This window comes from Camellia sinensis, chromosome 6 (genome assembly GCF_055761805.1).
Source record: "Camellia sinensis isolate YWXY chromosome 6, ASM5576180v1, whole genome shotgun sequence".
Classification (NCBI taxonomy): domain Eukaryota; kingdom Viridiplantae; phylum Streptophyta; class Magnoliopsida; order Ericales; family Theaceae; genus Camellia; species Camellia sinensis.
In genome coordinates, this window is record NC_138966.1 from 154518676 (window position 1) to 154540344 (window position 21669).

Genomic DNA, 21669 nt, shown 5'->3' on the forward strand with positions numbered 1-21669 from the left:
CGGTTAGCACGGTGTAAAACTTATAAATAACATAGAGCAAAAAATGGACAAACTAAGCCGAGGTATTCATACCGGCTATTCCTTTATTCCAGTTAATACCGTATCCCAGTATCTGGGCTTCCTGGTCTTCAAAACTACCAGAAACCCAGAAAAAGTCATCGTCGTTCACATCTTTGTTCGGTGTATTTTTAATTATTTTCTCTCGACATCTTCTTATTCTTAAATAATATATCCAGTCGTCTTCATTTTGGCCAAGTGAGTATTGATGAAATAGCTCGGCTAAATCGAGGTTGAGGCCAAGCCGGCTGTTTAGCTCGGTGATGCCATTTATTATTCTATATGAGTTTGTGAAGAGCTGAGTGGGGCAGAGTCCTGTTTGCCTAAGGAATTCACAAAGGAGTGGCTGAACGGGAAATCGAAGACCAGCTTCAACAATGGATATTACGGTAAAGGGAACAAAGCCCGGTTTTCCCCAGGGCGTCGTTTCTAGTTCAGCGAGTGAAAGATGGACGTCATCAGGAATGTTGTAGTCCTTGGAAATTCGGCGATGGCCCCAGGGAAGTTTACTAAGAACCGGTATTTACCCATTTAACTAAATATGTTTATAAGTTAGCACGGTAGCCTATCGCCGTAGTGAGATGATGTTGAATATCTCGGTTGAGCGTGCAAAGGTGTGCCTGGCCAACCTAATCAAAGTCTGCAAAGTGGAGATAAAAAGTGTTATGCCCAGATCATTGAGCCGGGCTAAAAAAAATTGGTAAATAAAAGTAAAACCTAGTACGGTTCAATGGGGTGCAGCTCGTTCATAGTTCAGTTATGACTCAAGAAGAGGTTCCAAGTTTTTGGCTCGATCATTGATAGGATGGTTTTTAGTTCAGTTGTGACGCAAGGGAAGTTTTAGCTCGGTCTTTAGGTGAGGCTTCTAGTTCGGTCCAATACGCACCTAAGGCAAACAAGTTCCTATCACGGTCGTAGCATTATTTTGGATCAAAAGCATCACAATGCAGATAGTTGGTGAATCCAGTTAGAGTGCGATTGAGGACCTATGGTGTGGTTTTTGGGGTTTAAGTGGTTCTTACTCATTTATGTGAAAACTATAGGAGTTTGTTTTGAAAAACATGTGTATGTTTTCTTATATTATACATATTCATAGAGCAAAAACAAAAGAAGGGGAAAAGATTGAGTTACTTACAGCCTCGAAATAAAGGGACGAAGGTCGAGATTGAAAGGTTGTCGACGAAAATGCAAAGCTTTGTAGGAACTGTGAGGGAGACTCAGACGGCAAGGGACGGAGATGAACAGTGGTATGTTTGATTCAAGAAAAGGTTTTTTGTATAAAACAAAGGAAATGGGCGGGACAGTTCAAAAATCTTGAAGTACGGAGACGGCTATGACAGTTGTACATAACCAGTAGAGGCCAGCCACGTGTCCATGAGAATAAGTAACGATTCAGATGTACTTGAAGCGGAAAGGCGTGTCGAGCAACTGACAAGACGTTTTCTTAACTGGGCAAACCGGTAGCCCGGTAAAACATAAGCTCGGTGAGAGTACTCACTTTAGCTCGGTCAGTTTTGGACCTTAAGATCGGCTAGAAGCAAGTAATCCTAAATCATGCGTTGCAGATGGGATTAAGGGGCAATTGAGAGGGGGGTTTTTTATGTGTACTTAGGGCCGAACTAGGTCCAGTCATTGCAATGGACCGAGCTCTGGGCCGCAAGAAAAAGGACTTTGCAATTGGACCTAGCTCTGTTAGCTCGGTCTAAGTATGGTGGCATTTACCTCCGTCAAAGAGATGGCTGCAAATAGCTTGGTCCATACACTCCGATCCGTGGTATATTTGAATGGTGACCGAGCTAAGCGTCGCTTGTGGACGCACCAAGCTGAGTCCTTCTGAGGGCTGAGGGTAGCTCGGTTGTTGTCATACTACCGAGGTAAAATCATTTGACTTGGCTAAAACAGTTAAGGGTGTTAAGGGATAAGCATTATCTTTTAGGGTGTGTGATTCCTAGGAGGACTCTTATAAGGAGAGTTGGAATCCTAGTAGGATTGTGCCAGGTAGAGTCTATAAAAGCTCATAACAGGACCTATGTACAGATATCTCAATTTTGACTCTCAAATACATAGAGCTTTTGTCTATTATCTATTTACTGCCTTAGGCATCAAAAGGGTTTCTGGCACATACCCGCCGGCTAGCTCACGTTTGTGTTTTCAAGAAGTAAAGCGATGACATTTGGAGGAGCGCAAACTTGATCAACATGATCATACGAGAAGAATTATTTCGTGCTCGTACACCTACTTAAATGACTGGAGATCCTAAGAACTAAGTTCAAAGGGACAACTATGTTATGTGTGGCTTGCTAGAAATCACCAAGGGATTAAAAATTTCCCTACCCATTCCTATGGTGAGAGTGATATCTGCAACATGTGTTAAATGCAGGGGTTTAAGGATAAGTTTTGCTTTTAATAATTACTTATATCTTGATTTAGGTATAAAAATCAAGACGTGTATAAGAAAATACTCACAATAAGAATCACCTATATGAGTGTCGAACTGGGGCCGATTCTATGAGAATGAAGAGGCTAAATTCTCTAGAAAGCATTCATGAACAACTAGGAGCGTTCAAGGCCAAAATGAACACAATCGTGAGAACCATGATGTGTCAGAAGATATTTTGTGTGAAATCTATTGTTTTGGCTTACACAAATGGCTGAATAATTTAAGGCATCGTGTCCATTGGTTAGCTAGTAAGTTCGATACGTTATGACTAGGGAAGGTTCAAGGCCGAAAGCTACCTATCCTTATGCAAGATATTTTCAATTTATACTCTTTCGACAAATTTTGCATATTTTTGCATTTCCGTTGTCATCAAATTACATTCATGTGGGGGCACTACAATAAATAACACATTTACTGACCACTTTTGCTGACCAAAAATATTTTGGTCGCAAAAAAATCACATTTGGCTACTAAGAAAAAAATTGATAGGCAAAAGTTCATACTTTTATTGACTAAAGTAATTTAGTCGCTAAAAAGTGATTTTTCACGACTAATTTGAAATATTGGTCACCAAAAATTTAGGCGGGAAAGTGAAACACTAGGAGGGAGATTAAAATCTTTTAGCGACTATTACAATTTAGTCATAGATTTCAAAACGACGTCGTTTTGCTTGTTAAATATAGAGAGTCCAAATAGCCAACCAACACTGTTATAGGGGAAAACAAATTCAAATCCTTATAATATTTCACAAAAACATGCCTAATCGGTCCCACCCTCTCAGTCGCGCCACTCATCTTGCCTCTTCACCATTAACGCTGCCGTCCGCCATCCTCACCTCTCCACTGTCAGCTCCACCGTCCGTCTTTGCCTCGCCACCGTTATCTAGGTATATTTTTTCAAGCTTCTGTCTCTCTCTGTCTATCTCTCTCTGTCTCACTTTTTCAACCATCGTCGTTACAACTGTCCAAATCAAGCCCTCATCTTCGGCAAGGTCAACACTGCCTGGTAAACATTTCTTCATTTTTTTGTTAAAATCAACCCATTTGTAAAATCAATCAGTGTATGTAGGGTTTTCAGATTGTTTTGTTAGTCTTGTCATGTTGATACCAAAATGGCATCATTAATGATTAGTGAGTATTTTGGCCCCAATTCCTAGGTTTGGGAATTTGTTGCTAGTGTCTGATTAGTGGGTATTTTGGCCCCAATTCCTGGGTTTGGGAATTCTGTTGCTAGTGTGCCTCATGTTTTGGGCCTACTTGTAGAAATTCTGAATACAATTTGAGGTATAAATCCTTCAACTCTCCCTAAAAACAAATTGAGGTATAAATCCTCTTTCCCTCTCTTACTCATTTTCTGTCTGTCTGTCCCTCCCTCTCTCAATGTTTGTGTTCATGTTCTGTTTTTTTTCGTTCTCTTTGTTTTCCCTAAGGTAAGAAAGCCGACTCAAATTTCTACTGTTCCTATGTTTTTTGGATGATGAAAATGCATTAAAAATTATTATTATCATCTAAGTTTTCTTGAATTATGTAGATGTATTTAGAATTTGTTTGTTTACTTAATTAAATATAAGAGCCATCTTCTGGACTGGAAAAATAATGTTAATGGTGAAATCTGATCTGTTATTTGCATTTTTAAAAAAAATTTGTGGGTACATAAATCTTTGATAAATTATGGTGTTTGGAGGCATCCCTAGTAAGAAATTCAAATCTCACTTTCTCTTCTCTCTCAATTTCCCATCATTCCCTTCAATTTTCTCAGTTCACTGCTCTGTAGTCTGTAACACAAACCAGGATTGGGGTTTTTTATTTATTTTTATTTTTATTTTTATACTTGGAATGCAATTTGATTAGTTCTTGTTTTTTCTTGTTTAGATTTCTTTTGATGGTAAAATTGTAAAGCTAGAGCTTTTCTTGAAATGATTTACTCTGTTTCATTAGGGTGGTTGTTTTGTCTATATACCTAGAAACCAAACTTTGAGTAATATAGAAAGGTAATTGAAATGTCGCCAAAAGGGGTGAATTTAGGTGGTGATGGAGCAGAATACTCATTTGCCATGGAGTACCATGGCCCACCTATTACCCATGACATTTCCCAAGCTGTTCCTATCAAAATAGGGATTATTCCGATGGCTACAGTGGTTACCCAAGTCCTGTTCTCCGACAAGTTGTCATTGTTGTTGGTTGTCTAACTAATATCTGCACCTGATATTACTAAAATGTTTTCAAAAGAGTTAAAACTAAGTTCTGAATCCACTATTTCTCCGACATTTGTGATAGCCTTTGAGCGAGGAAATAGCGAGGGTGATGATTCAGAAGAATTAGTTGTAGGATGTAAAACAATTGTTTCTCCAACTTTTGTGATTGTATTTGAGGAGGGAGTTGCAAATAATGGCGATTTTTCCATGTCAGGTGAATTAAGTAGCTCGGGTACTTTAGATTTCCAAAATAGGGATGACGGCTCTGGAGAGTTTTCTGATGTGATTCAAAGTTTGACTGGGCTAGCACTAGGCTCTTCATCCGATAGTCATGAACATTCACATGAGATATTAGGCACTGCAGGAAGCTCAGGGACATTGGAATTTTGGGATAGTTTTGATAAAAGAAAGGAGTTATCGGGAAGCTCAACTTCACAGAGGGTTTCAAATGATTGCAAGGATAGTTTAGATCTTAATGATTCCAACCAGCTAGATTGGGTTTCAAGCGAGTCAACGTTGAGCTTGGTGTTGGATATACCTCCTTAGTGGAGTTTGGAACCCAATTGGTTTGTTAAAAGAATTTTAATTTGGTTTGGTTTGGGTATAATATATTTTATATATATTATATCTAATTTGTGGAGACCCAATTCAGTTTGGTAACAACTAGGGTTTTGATAAAAACAAGCCCAAGATTTAATATATATATATATATATATGGTGTTATGTTCCTCCGATGCGTGAGTGTAGCAGCAGCAGCTAATTGATTCGGTGAGATAGCACTTGGGTAATCAATTTGGTGGACTTTGCTTTGTGTAGCAACAATTTGCTTGATATAAATTCAATTCAGTGGGTTGTTATCAAGCACTGTTTAAGGGATTTGACAACTTCAACGCACAGAAGGTGTTGATTTGGGTTGTTATTTTGGATCTTCTACAACTCTGTTTCGGAAGATTTTTGTTTGTCTATTTGGTGAGGTCTTTCCTCTTGTTTATTTGTGATTATTTTGAATTCACCTAAGGGTGGTTTTGTGAGACCATTCGTGTCTCGTTTGTAATCGTTTGGAATCTTTTGGGTTGATAGTGGAATTAGATTTCGATCCCGTGGACGTACCTCATATTGAAGGAACCACGTAAAAATTCTTATGTTGCTTTTAATTTAATTTTTCCGCATTAGTTTTTATTCTCATTGATTGATTTACTTGTGGGGAATCATATATTTTCCCTAACAACTGGTATCAAAGCTTACGGTTTATTTGGGTTTAATTATTTGTGTAAATCAATGGAAGGGAATGTGGGTCGTATGTCTAGCTTCAATGGAAGTAATTGGGTAACTTGGAAAACTAAAATGGAGGACCTATTATTTTGTAAAGATTTGTATGAACCCATTGAGGGTGATTGTGGCAAACTTGAGGGTATGCAAGATGATGAATGAAAGAGGCTTAATTGAAAAGCCTTTGGTGTTATCCATCAATGGATTGATGACAGTGTGTTTCATCATGTTGTTACAGAAACTTTGGCACATGATTTATGGAAAAAATTAGAAGGCCTTTATGATAGGAAATCAACCACAAATAAAATTTTTCTGATTCGCAAGTTGGTTAATTTAAAATATAAAGAGGACAGCCCTATTCAGGAACATCTGAATGAAATAAAGAGTATTGTTAACCAACTTGCTTATATGAAAATTGTTTTTGATGATGAGTTGCAGGCTTTGATGCTACTTAGTTCTTTGCCCAAAAGTTAGGAGACTTTGGTTGTGACAGTTAGTAATTCGGCACCCGATGGAGTTGTCATAATGAGCCAAGTCACCAATAGCTTGTTGAATGAAGAAATTAGAAGAAAATCAGTGGGTTCCTCTCATTCGGAAGCATTTGTTGTGAGAAGACAAAGCAAAACAAGGGGGAGGAGTAAGACTCCTCATTGTCGTGATCAAAGTCATGACAAATCAAGAGATGGTTTTTTTTTTCAAAAAAAAGACATTGAGTGTTATTATTGTCATGAGAAATGGCACATGAAACGAGAATGCCGAAAGCTCAAGAACAAGGAGAAAATGTGTGACAAAAGTGCGGATAAAAACCAAGAAGACACAACAGTAGTTACTACCAATGGTGATCTCATGGTCGTTTGTGAAGATGATTGTATCAATTTTGTGGGTCAAGAGAGTAATTGGGTGATTGATTCTGGTGCTTCTTTTCATGTGACTTCTCGAGTTGATTTCTTCACTACCTATACCAAAGGAGATTATGGTTCTGTTCGAATGGGTAATGAAGGTTTGTCCAAGATTATTGGCATGGGTGATGTTTGCTTGGAAACAAATTTGGGCTGCAAGTTGTTGCTTAAAGATGTGAGGCATGTTCCCGACATTCGCCTCAATTTGATCTCTACCGGGAAGCTAGATGATGAAGGCTTCAACAACAAATTTGGTAATGGAATATGGAAGCTCACAAAGGGTTCTTTGGTGGTGGCTAAGTGCAAGAAGACTCATACACTTTATTCGATGCAAGGAAAAATTTGTAAAGGTATTATCAATGCACTTGAAGATGATACTTTTACCGAATTGTGGTACAAGTGGCTTGGCCATATAAGTGAAAAGGGGCTACAAGTTTTGTTCAAAAAAGAGCTTCTGCCCGGTTTGAAAGGTACACATCTTAAAACTTGTGTTCACTGTTTGGCGGGTAAACAACATAGAGTTTTTTTTCATAAAAATGTTGCTTCTAGAAAAGAAAATATTTTGGAGTTGATTCATTCGAATGTTTATGGTCCTTTGAAAGTTAGAACACAAAGTGGTGCACTTTATTTTGTTACTTTCATTGATGATTATTCAAGGAAAGTTTGGGCTTTTATACTAAAAACTAAAAATCAAGTTCTAGAAGTATTTAATTATTTTCAGACCATGGTTAAAAGAGAAATAGGGCAGAAATTAAAGTGCATCCGATCAGACAATGGTGGTGAATACATTGGGCCATTTGATGAGTATTGTCATAGCCAAGGTATTCGGCACCAAAAGACAGTTAAGAAGACTCCTCAACAAAATGGCGTTACCGAGAAGATGAACCGCACCATTGTGGAAAGAACAAGGTGTTTGCTTTCACAAGCTAAATTGCCAAGATCCTTTTGGGGTGAGGCAATGAAGACAGCGGTTGGCGTGATCAATTTCTCTCATTCCTATCCTTTGAATGGTGATGTTCCTGAAAGAGTTTGGACCGGCAAAGATGTATCTTATGAGCACTTGAGAGTGTTTGGTTGTCAAGCCTTTGTTCACATTCCAAAGGATGAGAGGTCCAAGCTTGATAGTAAGTCAAGACAATGTATTTTTCTTGGCTGTGGGCGTGATGAATTCGAGTATAAATTGTGGGATCCAATCGACAAGAAAGTCATTTGAAGTCGTGATGTTGTGTTTCTTGAAGACCAAACAATTGAAGACTTTGGCGAAGGTGATCAACTAGAGCCAAAATCTAGTGATCTCATTGACATGGATCCATCTCCTTAATCTTCAGTTCATGATGAAAATGGGAGAGATGTGCAGCCACCTATTGAAGATGTGGAGGATGATGCCAATCCTAATGAAGTTGAGTCAGAAATTGAGGAAGAGCATCAGACTCAAGAACTGCCACCACAACTTGAATTGAGGAAATGTACAAGGGACCAGCAACCTTCAAGAAAGTATCCTCCCAATGAATTTGTATTGATATCCGATCAAGGGGAGCCCGAGAGCTACTAAGAAGCAATTGAGCATACAAAAAAAGATGATTGGAAAAAGGCCATGGAAGAGGAATTGAATTCCTTGTCTAAAAACCACGCTTATGATTTAGTGAAGTTGCCTAAGGGGAGGAAAATTCTAAAAAATAAGTGGGTTTTCAAATTGAAGAATGATGGTAAGAATCTGAGGTACAAAGCACATCTTGTTGTGAAAGGCTTTGGGCAAAAGAAATGTATTGACTTTGATGAGATTTTCTCACCGGTTGTGAAGATGTCTTCTATTCGGGTTGTATTTGGCATGGCTGCAAGTATGAACCTTGAAGTTGAACAACTTGATGTGAAGGCCGCATTTCTTCGCAGTGATCTTGAAGAAGAAATTTATATGGAGCAATCAGAAGGTTTTGTGGAAAAAAGGAAAGAGAAATTTGTTTGCAAATTGAAGAAAATGTTGTATGGTCTCAAGCAAGCCCCGCGGCAATTGTACAAAAAATTTGACTCTTTCATGATGAATAATGGTTTTTCTAAAACCACTTCGGACCATTGTGTGTTTGTGAAATTTTTTTCGAATGGCAAATGTATTATTCTTTTGCTTTATGTTGATGACATGTTAATTATGGGTCAAGATTCTACCATGATTAACAGGTTAAAATAGGAGTTGAGCAAGTCTTTTGCTATGAAAGATTTGGGACCGGCAAAGCAAATACTTGGTATGAAAATTGTTCGTGATCGCAAAGAGGGGCTGATTTGGTCGTCTCAAGAAAACTACATTGAGAAAGTTCTTGAGAGGTTCAACATGGATAAAGCAAAGTCGGTTGGTCGTCCACTTACGGGTCACTTTAAGCTTAGTTCGAATCAATGTCCTACAAGTGAGAAAAACAAAGAAGAGATGTTGAAAATTGCTTATTCTTCAGCAGTTGGTTCTTTGATGTACGCCATGGTTTGAACAAGGTCAGATATTGCTCACGCCGTTAGTGTGGTGAGTCAGTTTCTCTCTAATCCAGGTAAAGAACATTGGGCAGCGGTAAAATGGATTCTAAGATATCTTTGAGGGACTTCAAAGGTGTGTTTGTGTTTTGGAGATGGTAAGCCGATGCTTGATGGGTTCATAGATTCTGACATGGCTGGTGATGTTGATTCTAGGAAATCTACTTCAGGGTATTTGATGACATTTGCAGGGGGGCTGTGGCATGGAAATCTAAATTACAAAAATGTGTTGCTCTCTTAACTACCGAAGCTGACTTTATTGCCATTACGGAAGCTTGCAAAGAAGAGTTATGGTTGAAGAAATTTTTGTATGAGTTGGGTTTGAAACAAAAAAGGTATATGCTTTATTGTGATAATCAAAGTGCTATTCATTTAAGTAAAAATTCTACTTTTCATTCGAGATCGAAACACATTGATGTGAGATACCATTGGATTCGTGATATGTTAGATTCAAAAATTGTTACAACTCGAAAATGTTCACACAGATGATAATATTTCAGATAAGGTGACAAAGACTTTATCGAGGGACAAACATTTGAAGTGTCAAATTTTGGCGAGTATGGTTGATGTCTTCACCTAAGTCGGTAGGGAGAGAATTGTTATGACACCCCGAATCTACACTATTGGTTGCAGTCAAGGGAGAGTCACTAATGAGTCCTATGGTCAATAACCAAGTAAGATCCCGGATCGCTGGAGTAGTCAAATTAGCCTCCCTTCTAAGTCCAGCTTTCTTAGGCAGCAAACTACCATTTTGACAGATCTTAAAAGGTATTGACACAAGGTCTCATAAGCAACGATAAGGTTCATACATATAAGTATTAGAATATAAGTACATAACAACCACGAATATCCTTAATTTCAAAAGCTTGTTTCATAACATAACATCCCGAAAGAAAATTTAATCTTCACACGAGCCTTACAAAATATCAAAAGGGAAAATTCTAACTTTTCTAAGATAGCTAAAAGTCTTCGAAGGTTTCAGGCTCGTCGTCTCCAGTTATACGCTCCTCTTCGGCACCTAGCATGATACGTCGTGAGCTTTGAATGCCCAGTAAACACACACACACCCCGTCCCTTTTTCCCAGTCCAAAACACAATCACAAGTATAACATCAAGTAGTAAAGCATGATACTCAACTAAATAAATAAAGGGTTACAAGTTAGATGTTAGTAAACTAGAAATCCCCCAAAGAGACTTCATCCTCCCAACCACAAGAATCGGACGCAGATTATTCGGTATGCCCCCTCTTTTGCTGCTTTGTTGCAAACCTTACCTCGGATGCCTACCAACGGTTATGTACCGCGTAGCGCCAACCGCAGGGCCTCAAAAGTGACGGTAAAATAGGGCCTTGCCCAAATCCCTCCTCACACCAAACCACCTAGGGTCCGAATACAACCGCTCCGTTCAAGGGCTCCGAAAATCACTTGCGCAAGACTTTAACTTCCAAATAGAGAACACCTCCCAACAATCTATATATCACACATTATCATCTTTTCATTACTCAAGTGAGCGAAAACCCAATATCATCCCAATTACGTTTTTCGTAAGGTTAAATGTTTTAAATCAAGGTTAGACCAACTTAACAAGATAATAATATCCACATAAGCATGCATCATTAAGATGAAGAAGATAAAGAACATAACCATAACACATATAATATCATGCCAAGACATGATCATAAACTAATAAGCATTTTCATGAACACAAGAGCATAAAACACCCATGCACAACAGAATTTCCAGATTCAATATCACGTAAGGATTAGAATGAAAGGACTATTTTAGATTTTTTCACTAGACTTGGCCTTCCTATGGTTCATAGAGAATTTAATCTAGTTTCCAGAACATATTTCGGAAATGGGATAGCTTTTCTAAATTTTAAGTTATTTAGAAAACACTTCAGCGCTGTCCAGATTCGTCGAACGTTACGAAGTTTGATTCTCTTACAAACCGCTCACTGTTTTTCAATGAAACCAATTTTATTTGAAAGCTAACTCCTTAAGGAAGATTTTGATATAAAATAGAGGTCCAGAATAATTTTCTACATTTTTCTAGAAATTTTGAAAGTTGGCTGCGAAAACAAATTCTAAGGCACAATACCCAAAACAAAAACATTAGTGAGAAAAGAGATCCATTAAGGGAAAATTTTCGTTTCTTTTGTGATGAAAACATGCTAACTAACATATATTAAACTCAGAAAATTTGCTTGAAGGTGTGTCTTTGGAAAGTTTGAGAGATTGGTATGAAAAAGATATTTGTACCGAAATGAGGGAAACTACAAGAGAGGTAGAATCATGGCTCAACTCTTATCATTTTTAACACAAGGAAATCATTAATAACACATCTGAAAACAATGTTTAGAACCCTTAAGAGCATGTATTTGAAAAAGGAAAATGAAAGAGAAGGTTGTGTTGTGGCTTACTTGCTAGGCTTGAACAAGAGTGCTCTCCTCTTCCTTCCTCTCCCTCTCAAGACTTCTCTCTTGCTCTCCTTTCTCTCCTCTAGGCCGAAAGTGTGTGGGTGTGTGTTGTTTGTGTATGCCATGCTACGGGGTGGTGGTATTTATAGGCAATTTTGGTGTAAAAAGACATAAAGGCCCACTAGTTGGAATTGGATGGAAAAGTTTGGATTTACTTGGAGTCTAATGGGATAGGGAGTGATTAGGGAACTTAATCATGGGATTAGATAACATCTAGTTGGTCTCTAGTTGGAGTGAAACTAGTGTTGAGAACAAAACCCTAGGTTTAGGGGTACTAGGTGCTAGGATTTCTAGAATATCATAATTGCAATTTCTTGAAAATAGGCCCCTCACAATCTCCTAGGGTGGCCGGCCATTGGGAAAGGAGATGGGGCATTTTTTTATTCAATTAAGGTACTATGGACACATTTCCCAAAGTATATATATGTATAGATCTCTAATTGATTGATGGTACCTATAGTATAAAAGTACATGTACTAGTTTTGGAGCAATTCTTGAAATTAATAAAAGAAGTGAGGGGCATTAAGGAAATTCCTGTTTCGGCTAGGATATTCCTGTTTCGATAAAAGAAAAAAAAATGCTAACCGACAAGATTCGAAATAATTCAAGAAACAGAGGGGCATTAAGGAAATAATTCAAACATAAGGGTTTTTAAAGAGAATATAATTTTCAGGGGCTTCACAATTGTTGGGTATACCTCCTTAGTGGAGTTTGGAACCCAATTGGTTTGTTAAAAGTATTTTAATTTGTTTTGGTTTGGGTCTAATATATTTTATATATATTATATTTAATTTGTGGAGAACCAATTCAGTTTGGTAACAACTAGGGTATTGATAAAACAAGTCCAAGATTTAATATATGTATATATAGTGTTATGTTCCTTTGATGCATGAGTGTAGCCGCAACAACTAATTGATTCAGTGAGATAGCACTTGATAATCAATTCGGTGGACTTTGCTTTGTGTAGCAACAATTTGTTTGATATAAATTCAATTCAGTGGGTTGTTTTCAAGCATTGTTTAAGGGCTTTGACAACTTCAGCGCACAGAAGGTGTTGATTTGGGTTGTTATTTTGGATCTTCTACAACTCTGTTTCGGAAGATTTTTATTCGTCTATTTGGTAAGATCTTTCCTCTTGTCTATTTGTGATTATTTGGAATTCACCTAAGGGTGGTTTTGTGAGACCAGTCGTGTCTCGTTTGTAATCGTTTGGAATCTTTTTGGTTGATAGTGGAATTGGATTTCAATCCCGTGGACGTACCTCACATTGAGGGAACCACATAAAAATTTTTGTGTTGCTTTTGATTTAATTTTTCCGCATTAGTTTTTATTCTCATTGATTGATTTACTTGTGGGGAATCATATGTTTTCCCTAACACTTGGATCATCCGTCTTCTCGGGTTTCTTCTCTTAGGATTGAGGATTGCAACAATGCACCTACTTATAATGTAAGATGGACTCCGGTTGTAACTTTTCGTGATATTGAATTAGATGAGGGAGATTTTGATGAGGAATCAAGTCGTTCTGAACCTGAAATTTTCCAAGCAAAAAGAGAACCTGAGGTTAAGGCAAGGAAGGGAACATGCTATCGATGCTTGAAAGGAAACAAGTTCACTAAAAAGGAAGCCTACATTTTTTGTGATGCTAAGTATTGTAGTAATTGTGTGCTCAGAGCAATGGGGTCTATGCCGAAAGGAAGAAAGTGTGTTACATGCATTGGATATCCTATTGATGAGTCAAAGAGAGGGAACTTCAGGAACTGTTCTCGCATGCTCAAAAGACTACTCAATGACTTGAAAATTCAACAAATATTGAAGGCTGAAAATTTTTGTGAAGTTAATCAATTGCCACCAAAGAAGCTGAAACCAGGAGGAGCTGAAACCCACCAAAGAAGGAGCTGGCTATAATGCAAAGTTGCCCAAACCCACCAAAGAAGCTGAAACCAGGACATGATTGGTATGATAAAAGAAAGGTGAATGCAATATCCTTGAGACATTTTATGTTGGTACTATTGTTATTCATTTGTTGCATTGTCATGGAACTTAATGGTTCTGAACTTCTGCTAATTTTAACAGGAAAGATAAAAGCCTTACAAAATTATTAGCTCCCATCTGAATGTTGGGGGTCCCATCAAGGCAGATGCTAGCAATGGAAACACACAAATTTTTATAAATGGTCGGGACAAAAGTAGAGCTACGGATGTTACAGGTTCATATGTCTAACTACGGATGAGATTGAAACTAATCCATATGTATAAATCTAATATTACTGTGCTGAACATTGTAGCTGGCAGGGGTCCAATGTGCTGGAAACCCACACTTTTGGGTGAACGATGATGGTTCATACTAGGAAGAGGGACAGAAAAATACAAGAGGGTGTATCTGGGGTAAGGTGTGCATCGATGTCCATATACTTCTGCATCTTTCTAACCACACCAAAAATAGGAAAGAGGAGCACTATTTTTTGAATAAAGATTGGGACCCCCTTTCCCCCCACCTCCTTTGACCCCCTTTCTTTTTTGATTGGTCACTTTTTCTTCTTTTTTTTCTTTTTTTTGTTTCTTTTCCTCCAATCACCACCCGCCACGTGTGTGTGGGGGTGGTGGGAGTTGAAGTTTGAGGGGGTCTAAATCACTGCTACTATTTTTTTTTAGTTAAACTTAGTTACCTTTCAGGCTAGTACAAAGTTGGTTTGTGCTGTACTATCCCTTCCTGTTCTTTCCAAGTCTGCAAATCCTTGTGGAGAACAAGTGAATAATCTGGTTAGCCGAGCTACGCCTGACTACACTGAGCAGAGAACCCTTCAAAAACTTCTTTTAATTGGATACAGTCGGTTTGGGACGAGTACTATATTTAAGCAGGTACTTTCCTAATGTGGTTATACAAGTTTCTTGTTTTCTCCATTTTGTTCCTTACTTATTTTGTTATTTATTTATACATAGAATAAAAGATATTTTAATTCTTAGTTTTTTAATTTATATTTCAATTATTTATAACTTCTTTCCAATGATGCATTTTTGCCCTAAAGAATAAATTTGACAAATTAGTTAATTTAATTAGTAAAAACTCATTTATTAATGAATTCTATAATGATTAAACATACATAAATCGCTTTGCATTTTAACCATAACCACTTGTGCATAAATATTGTTATTGATATGAGTCATTTTTTCCCTCTTTTTTGATCAGCAATATGATATTTGTCATCCTACAGGATGTGTGATTATACTTACTAATTTATTATCGTTGGACATTAATTACAAGTGGATGACAATGATGCTTGTTTATATATTTTATATGGCCATACTGTTTAAAATTTGTTTCCATTTTCTTTAATTTTAATGAAGTCATGTTGGCATTGGTTCTACACTGAATTGACATGATCTTTTAAATTATGTCTTTTATTGGTCCAACACTTTGGACATCGCCACCGGGATTGTTGAGACCCCACGAAGACGGCTCTCTTTCACTGGGAATACGCGGTATTCATTAGCAAGTGTCTGGTGTTGGCAAAGCCCCCCAAAATTAGTGTATTTATTAATATAAATTCTTGTAATAGGCCAAGATCCTTTATAAAGATGTCCCTTTCTCAAAAAATGAACGTGAGAATATCAAATTACTAATCCAAAGCAATGTGTATGGCTACCTTGGTATACTCCTTGAGGACCGTGAGCGTTTTGAGGATGAAAGTTTGAATGAAGCAAGGAAAAATTAGTTTTCTGATGAACCTAGTTCCTCAGGTGGCAATGTATTATTACATAGATATGGTTATTCTCTTATATTACTGACAATTTTTATATGTCTTATCCGAATATTATATGTCTCAAAATATTCTCTGGTTAACAACAGGAATAGTGATGTGAATGATGGCAAAACTATGTATTCCATCTGCCCAAGGTTAAAAGCATTCTCTGATTGGTTTCTCAAAGTTATGGTATCGAGTAATTTGGAAGCAATTTAATCCAGATCTTAATATTTTGTTAGCTTTATTTTCATTTGTTTATAACTAATTTATTTGGGTTGTAATAAAATACAAAATACAGATCCTGTTAAATTGCTTTGATCCTTTTTGGTAAATGGTTATGCCATATTGAACTAGCTAGTTCAATTGCTTTCATACTTTTTTAATTATTATTTTTCAGTTTTTTAGACTTTTAGTGTCCTTTATAATTAGCCTTGTACATCCAGTATTCTTTATAGCACCATGGGGATGTAACCAATGAATAACAAATATAAATGGTATTAGTAATCTTGTCTATGCAGACAAAAATGAACCTATTAAATGTTAGTTTTTTATTTTATTTTATAGTTTTGTTATTTAAAAATCTATTGCCTAGAATAGAATCATTTCAGAAAGTGGGATGATCCCCTGAGTTTTGTAATAGCTCTGTTTGAAGTAACAAATGTTCACTTTGAATGCCATAGATAGTGAAATGGGTGCATTCACACCAGTATTGAGGCATCCAAACACATCCTAGTAGACAACAAACATTAAGTGAATAGATAAAACATAACATCAATGTGCAATATATTAGTTTATAGGTAAGTGTTCTTCAATCCATACGATGTCCATGTAGTGTATGTGGGAACTTGAGAAGCCAACATGTTCAAGAGATTAGAAATCATCTATTTGTTAATGGCATTGATCAAAGTTACTTCACATGGATATGGCATGGAGAAGAAGTAGCCACTACTATTTGGTCCATATAATATTGGGTAATTTTCTTAGTGCTATTTATTTCATGTGTTTGAAAAATAATTACTTGTTGAGCTCACATACTTACGATTTGTTCAATTTTAGGTACCATTGGGTATTAGTAGTCATTGATCTATCGTTGATGATAGTGTACTATCTTGATTCATTTTGTCATGGTCAAATCGACTCAAGTTTGAAAATTGTAATAAACACGTAAGTTTATTGCTTTTGTACATTTCTTTGCAATAGAGCTATTCTAATGACAATGTACTAATCTTTGTTCTCTTTATAAAGTAATCTTTGGATTAATGGAACAACTAAAAGGATGAATAGAAAGCCAACTTGGAAAGTTGTTGAGGTAATGATGATGATTCATCTTGAGTATAATTGTTATATGTAGCTTTCTAATAAAAATCACATTATTTGCATGTAGTGCCCACAACAACCGACACTCGTGGGATGTGGATTTTGTGTAATGAGGTACATGAAAGACCTTATTCGAGATCAAAGCATCCTAACCAAAACAAATGTAAGATCAATTCTAATAGTTGTTTACTAATTATTTACAAATGACCTTTCATTTACTCGTTGGTTCTTAATAACCTCTTGTAGTTTAATGGGAAGATGACTTACATGGAATCCGTACTCGATGCTTGTGGAGTGGATTAACTTCGTCCTAGAAAACAGGTGATTATCTTCTATATGTAAGTAGAAAAAGGAAAGGAAAAGTGAAACGATTTAGCTTCTATTTAACTTGATTAATGCCTTTTGTGTTTCATTGTTATTAATGGTTTCTAATTAGCTTCTAGGTTGTGGATTAGTTGATCTAATTAAATTTTTAAGCATGTTAATACTTTTATGTAATTGATGGCTTTCATTTCAAATAAAAGTTATAAATGTTGCATGCAGTTCTCCTTATCCCACTATTCTTAATATCTCTTTTCCATACAGTTTGGATAGGAAAGAAATAAACAAATAAAATAAATTGAGCTATCTATGGAGATGTCCAAGAATAAAAAAAAAAGATCAAGAAACTTGTGAGAGCAAGCGGCGTGTTGATGCAGTTAGATATTTAGACCAAAAAATGTGATAAAAAAGGCAAAAATGGGTCGTTTGGGGCGAAATATTGGAAACAACCTCAAAACAATCCCAAGATCATAACGGTCACCTTGGCCTAAATTAAACGAACTTGTGAGAACAAGCTGTGCATCGATAGGACGCACAGTTAGATATTTAGACCAAAAAATGTGATAAAAAAAAAGGCAAAAACAGGCCATTTGGGGCCAGAAATTGGAAATAGCCTCGAAACACTCCCGAGATCATAACGGTCACCTCGGCCTAGATTAAACAAACTTGTGAGAGCAACCGGCGTCTCAGTAGGACACACGATTAGATATTTAGACCAAAAAATGTGATAAAAAAGGCAAAAATAAATAGATGACGAAGTGAATTAATATTGTGCGTGTAACATTGGATTACAAGAACTAAATATTTTTGCGAGAACTTCAGGTGTTTCATCCAATCTGCTAGAGTCAGAGTAGCCTAAGAGAACCAAATGTTGTGATGAGTAGATATTTGTAAAAAAGGTTGGACAAACTAAAGAAAAAAGTAACATTGTCACTCTTCTTATTTTTTAATAAGTTAATAAACCTTTCTAGTAATATTAATTTTTATAAAATAAGTTCAATTACTTTTGTTTGGAAAATTTTAAAGAAAATTTAAATATTGTGTATCGTATAAATTGCAATTGACTAAATTGTTTTTTTATAGATGTTGGAGGTCCATGGAGTGTTTAAATTCATACTGTCCGTGCAAACTCTGAAAAATTGTAGGTAAGCATGGGCTCTTATGCTAATTAATTGACTCTGGGGGCACTTAAGTGAGAAAATTGGTGGCCTTTTCCTTGTAAGTGTTTCTGACTAGTTAATGCCAACATCCATGCTTTTGTCAAAAATAAAAGAAGTCTAAGCTTATTTAAATGGTGGGTCAAATGCGTATGGTGTAACAGAAAGATTTATGGCCTTAGTATTGGTGGGTAGACTTCTCGAGAAGTTAGAGGTCTCATTCTAAAATGTTTGTTTTCTTTATCACAAAATTAACTTGCATGAAATGGTAGGGGAATGCCTTTTTTGTATTCAGTAACGATAGAATTTTCTTCTTGCAAAAATAATTGCATCTGATGTTTTTGAGATTCTTACACAATGTAAACATGATAGTTTGATGTCAAGTAATAGTGTGGTATGGCAGGCAACATGTTTGCAAGTTCTGAATAATCATATACAATTCTAAAAGCATCCAAACAAAGATTTAGTTTTTTAGTGACTAATTCTCAAATTCTATCTATGTGGTCTTTTCGGGAGGAGCTCCATCCCTCCAGTTTGAAAGTAAAATTTTAAGTGTTTTACCACATTTTAGACAAACAAGATTTCATGATTGCTCAGTTCTTGACATTCTTTTTCTTTTTCTTTGGTACAGATGAATGAACTCGTGCACGAAACTAAATTGTACAGGACTAATTGGCTCTATAAGTATTTGGAAGGATTATATATTTTTAGATATATGTGTATGGAAAATATTTCGATAGACTAGTAGTTATATTTTTGGATAGACTACTAGTTATATTTTTAAATGAGTGTACATAGAAAATATTTGGGTAGACTACTAGTTATATTTTTTTGATAGATTCGCATGGAAAATATTTGGGTAGACTACTAGTTATGTTTTAAATTTTTATGTAAGTTAGGATATGGATCGGAATTTTAATTGAAGGAATATTTACTTTGGAATTACTTGTGGATGAAAAATTATAATAGTTGCTGACTTTTATTAAACAGGTTCAGGATTGGATGATTTATGTATTTCATTGAATATTCATGATTCAGATACTTTGTTGATATGAATGATATTTTTTAATTATAGATTATATTGAATGGATTGGATGGAATATTTGTCTTCAATTACAGGTTTATTTTGTTGGATGTTGGCAACCAAATTATGGTTTTACCGACCAAAATGTTGGTAGGCAAAAAGGTACATTTGGTGACTAAATAATTAGTCGGTAAAATTGTTAATTTTGGCAACCAAAGATTTTGATCGCGAATAGGTCTATTGCCGATTGAACTTTTAGTCGCGCAAACATTACTTTTGGCGACTAACATGTTTGGCTGTGGAATACGACTTTTGGCGACTAATCTGTTGGTCGTGGATTGTGACTTTTAGCGACTAATATGTTGGTCGTGGATTGTGACTTTTAGCAACTACTCTGTTGGTCGTGGATTGTGACTTTTGGCGACTAACATGTTTGGTCGTAGAATGTGACAATTGGCGATTAACATGTTTGGTCGGGAATATGTTACTTTTCACGACTAAAGTGTTTTAGCGACTAAATGGATTAGTCACAATAATGATATATTTAGCGACCAAAAATTTAGTCGACAAATCCAACATTTTCCCAACTAACAAAAGTTTTGGTCGCTAATTAATTTTGCCAACCCTCAATTGGCGACCAAAGTGGAGACAAAAAAAATTGGTCGCGGATAACTTTTGCAGACTAAAAATGGACTTTTGCCGACCAAATTTTTAGTTGACAAAAGTGTGATTTCCTGTAGTGGGGATTGTTAGAAATGGTTTTGGGAAATACAGAATTTTTCCTAAACTTTGGTCTATTTTTTAGGTGAGACCCATGAGCCAAAGTTGGTGAATCTAAGCGGTAACGCATTCTATGCCGCATTGTGATTTACGTAATATATTTGGTTACTCAAAACCATTATCGGGTGAATGAAAAATTGAAGCCAAAGTGAGCTCCATGGAAATTAAGTTCTTGGTGGAAATTCGTTAAAGTTTGATTTAAGGATTGTCCTACATTGGTTTGGTGGGTGCTTGTGGGTTTATAAGGCATAAGTTTGTAACTTGTGAAGGGCCTCAAAGGGCACCCCAAGTTTGTAGAAGGGAGAGGTTATAGGCAAATTGGGCCAGACCCATTGCACCAAAAATAAACACACGCACGCACGCAGCTGCTCGTCTTGTCGAGCGGGTTGGGCCTAGGCCTGAGCCTGGGTATGAGTGCGTGGTGTGAGGTTGGGTTGACTTTGCCCAATACTAATTATTTTTTGAGCCAAAAACATTTAAATTTTATTTTTCTAAAATTAAATTCTAATTTTTTAGAATTTGAATTTCGAAAATTAAATTCAAAAATACATGTCTAGTTTTTCCCCACCCAAATAGATGAATATCTGTTTGAATTTAAACCAAACAGATTCATATCTGTTTGAAATTTAAACCCAACAGGTTCCTTACCTGTTTATTCAAACCAAACGAGTTTAATACCTGTTCCAACATGTTTGCACCTGTTTAATTCAAACCAAATAGCCACATTTTCTCCTATAAATAGACAGACCCTCTATTGATTTTTATCATTCAGAAATTACGTATTTCTTTCTTCTCTGCTGCTTCAATCTCTGCTGCTTCAATCTCTACATTTTGTTGCATTATTTATTTTTATTTTTTTTGTGAGAAAAAGTGAAAACATAAAGTGTGTTTGTTGTGCAAACAGTTTGTAGTGCTGCTACTGTTTGTTGTTGATCATTTTATCTTGGGAGATAGACGTTCATAATTTGAAAACACCGTGGAGAGAACAAATCTATCTTAAGGACATAGTGTTAAACACTCGACTTGATCAGAATTTTATTTAATAAATATATAAGGTTAGTAATTAATTTACTTTCTGTTTTATTTATTTATTTTTATCAGATTCTAATTTTGTTTTTGTAACAAAATAAGAATCTATTGATTTATATTATTTTCTTTACTGGTTTGTTTTTTGTAATCAAACAGTCTCTCTCCTTTCTTTATTTCTTCTGTTTGTTGTTAAGTACACAAGCATTATTTATTCTTAATACAGTGAAGATTGTCCAACACGGTTCAAATTAGGAGACGATCTACAACACATGTTGGAAAAATTATTGGTTCGTCTTAGGCACCATATTGTCATGCTCTGCACCAATCACAATTCACCATATTCTTTATATTTCTCAATTACTCAATACAAATTCGTAAATCCCATTCCTTTCATTAATCACAACACTACGTGGCGGTACCCCAAACCCAACCAATAACTTCTCCCC

General features: G+C 36.2%; 1 pseudogene; it reads left to right on the forward strand.

The window, feature by feature from the left end:
* The first annotated feature begins 4496 nt into the window (after positions 1-4496).
* Positions 4497-15811, forward strand: LOC114282962 (extra-large guanine nucleotide-binding protein 1-like; annotated as a pseudogene).
* The last annotated feature ends 5858 nt before the right edge of the window (positions 15812-21669 follow it).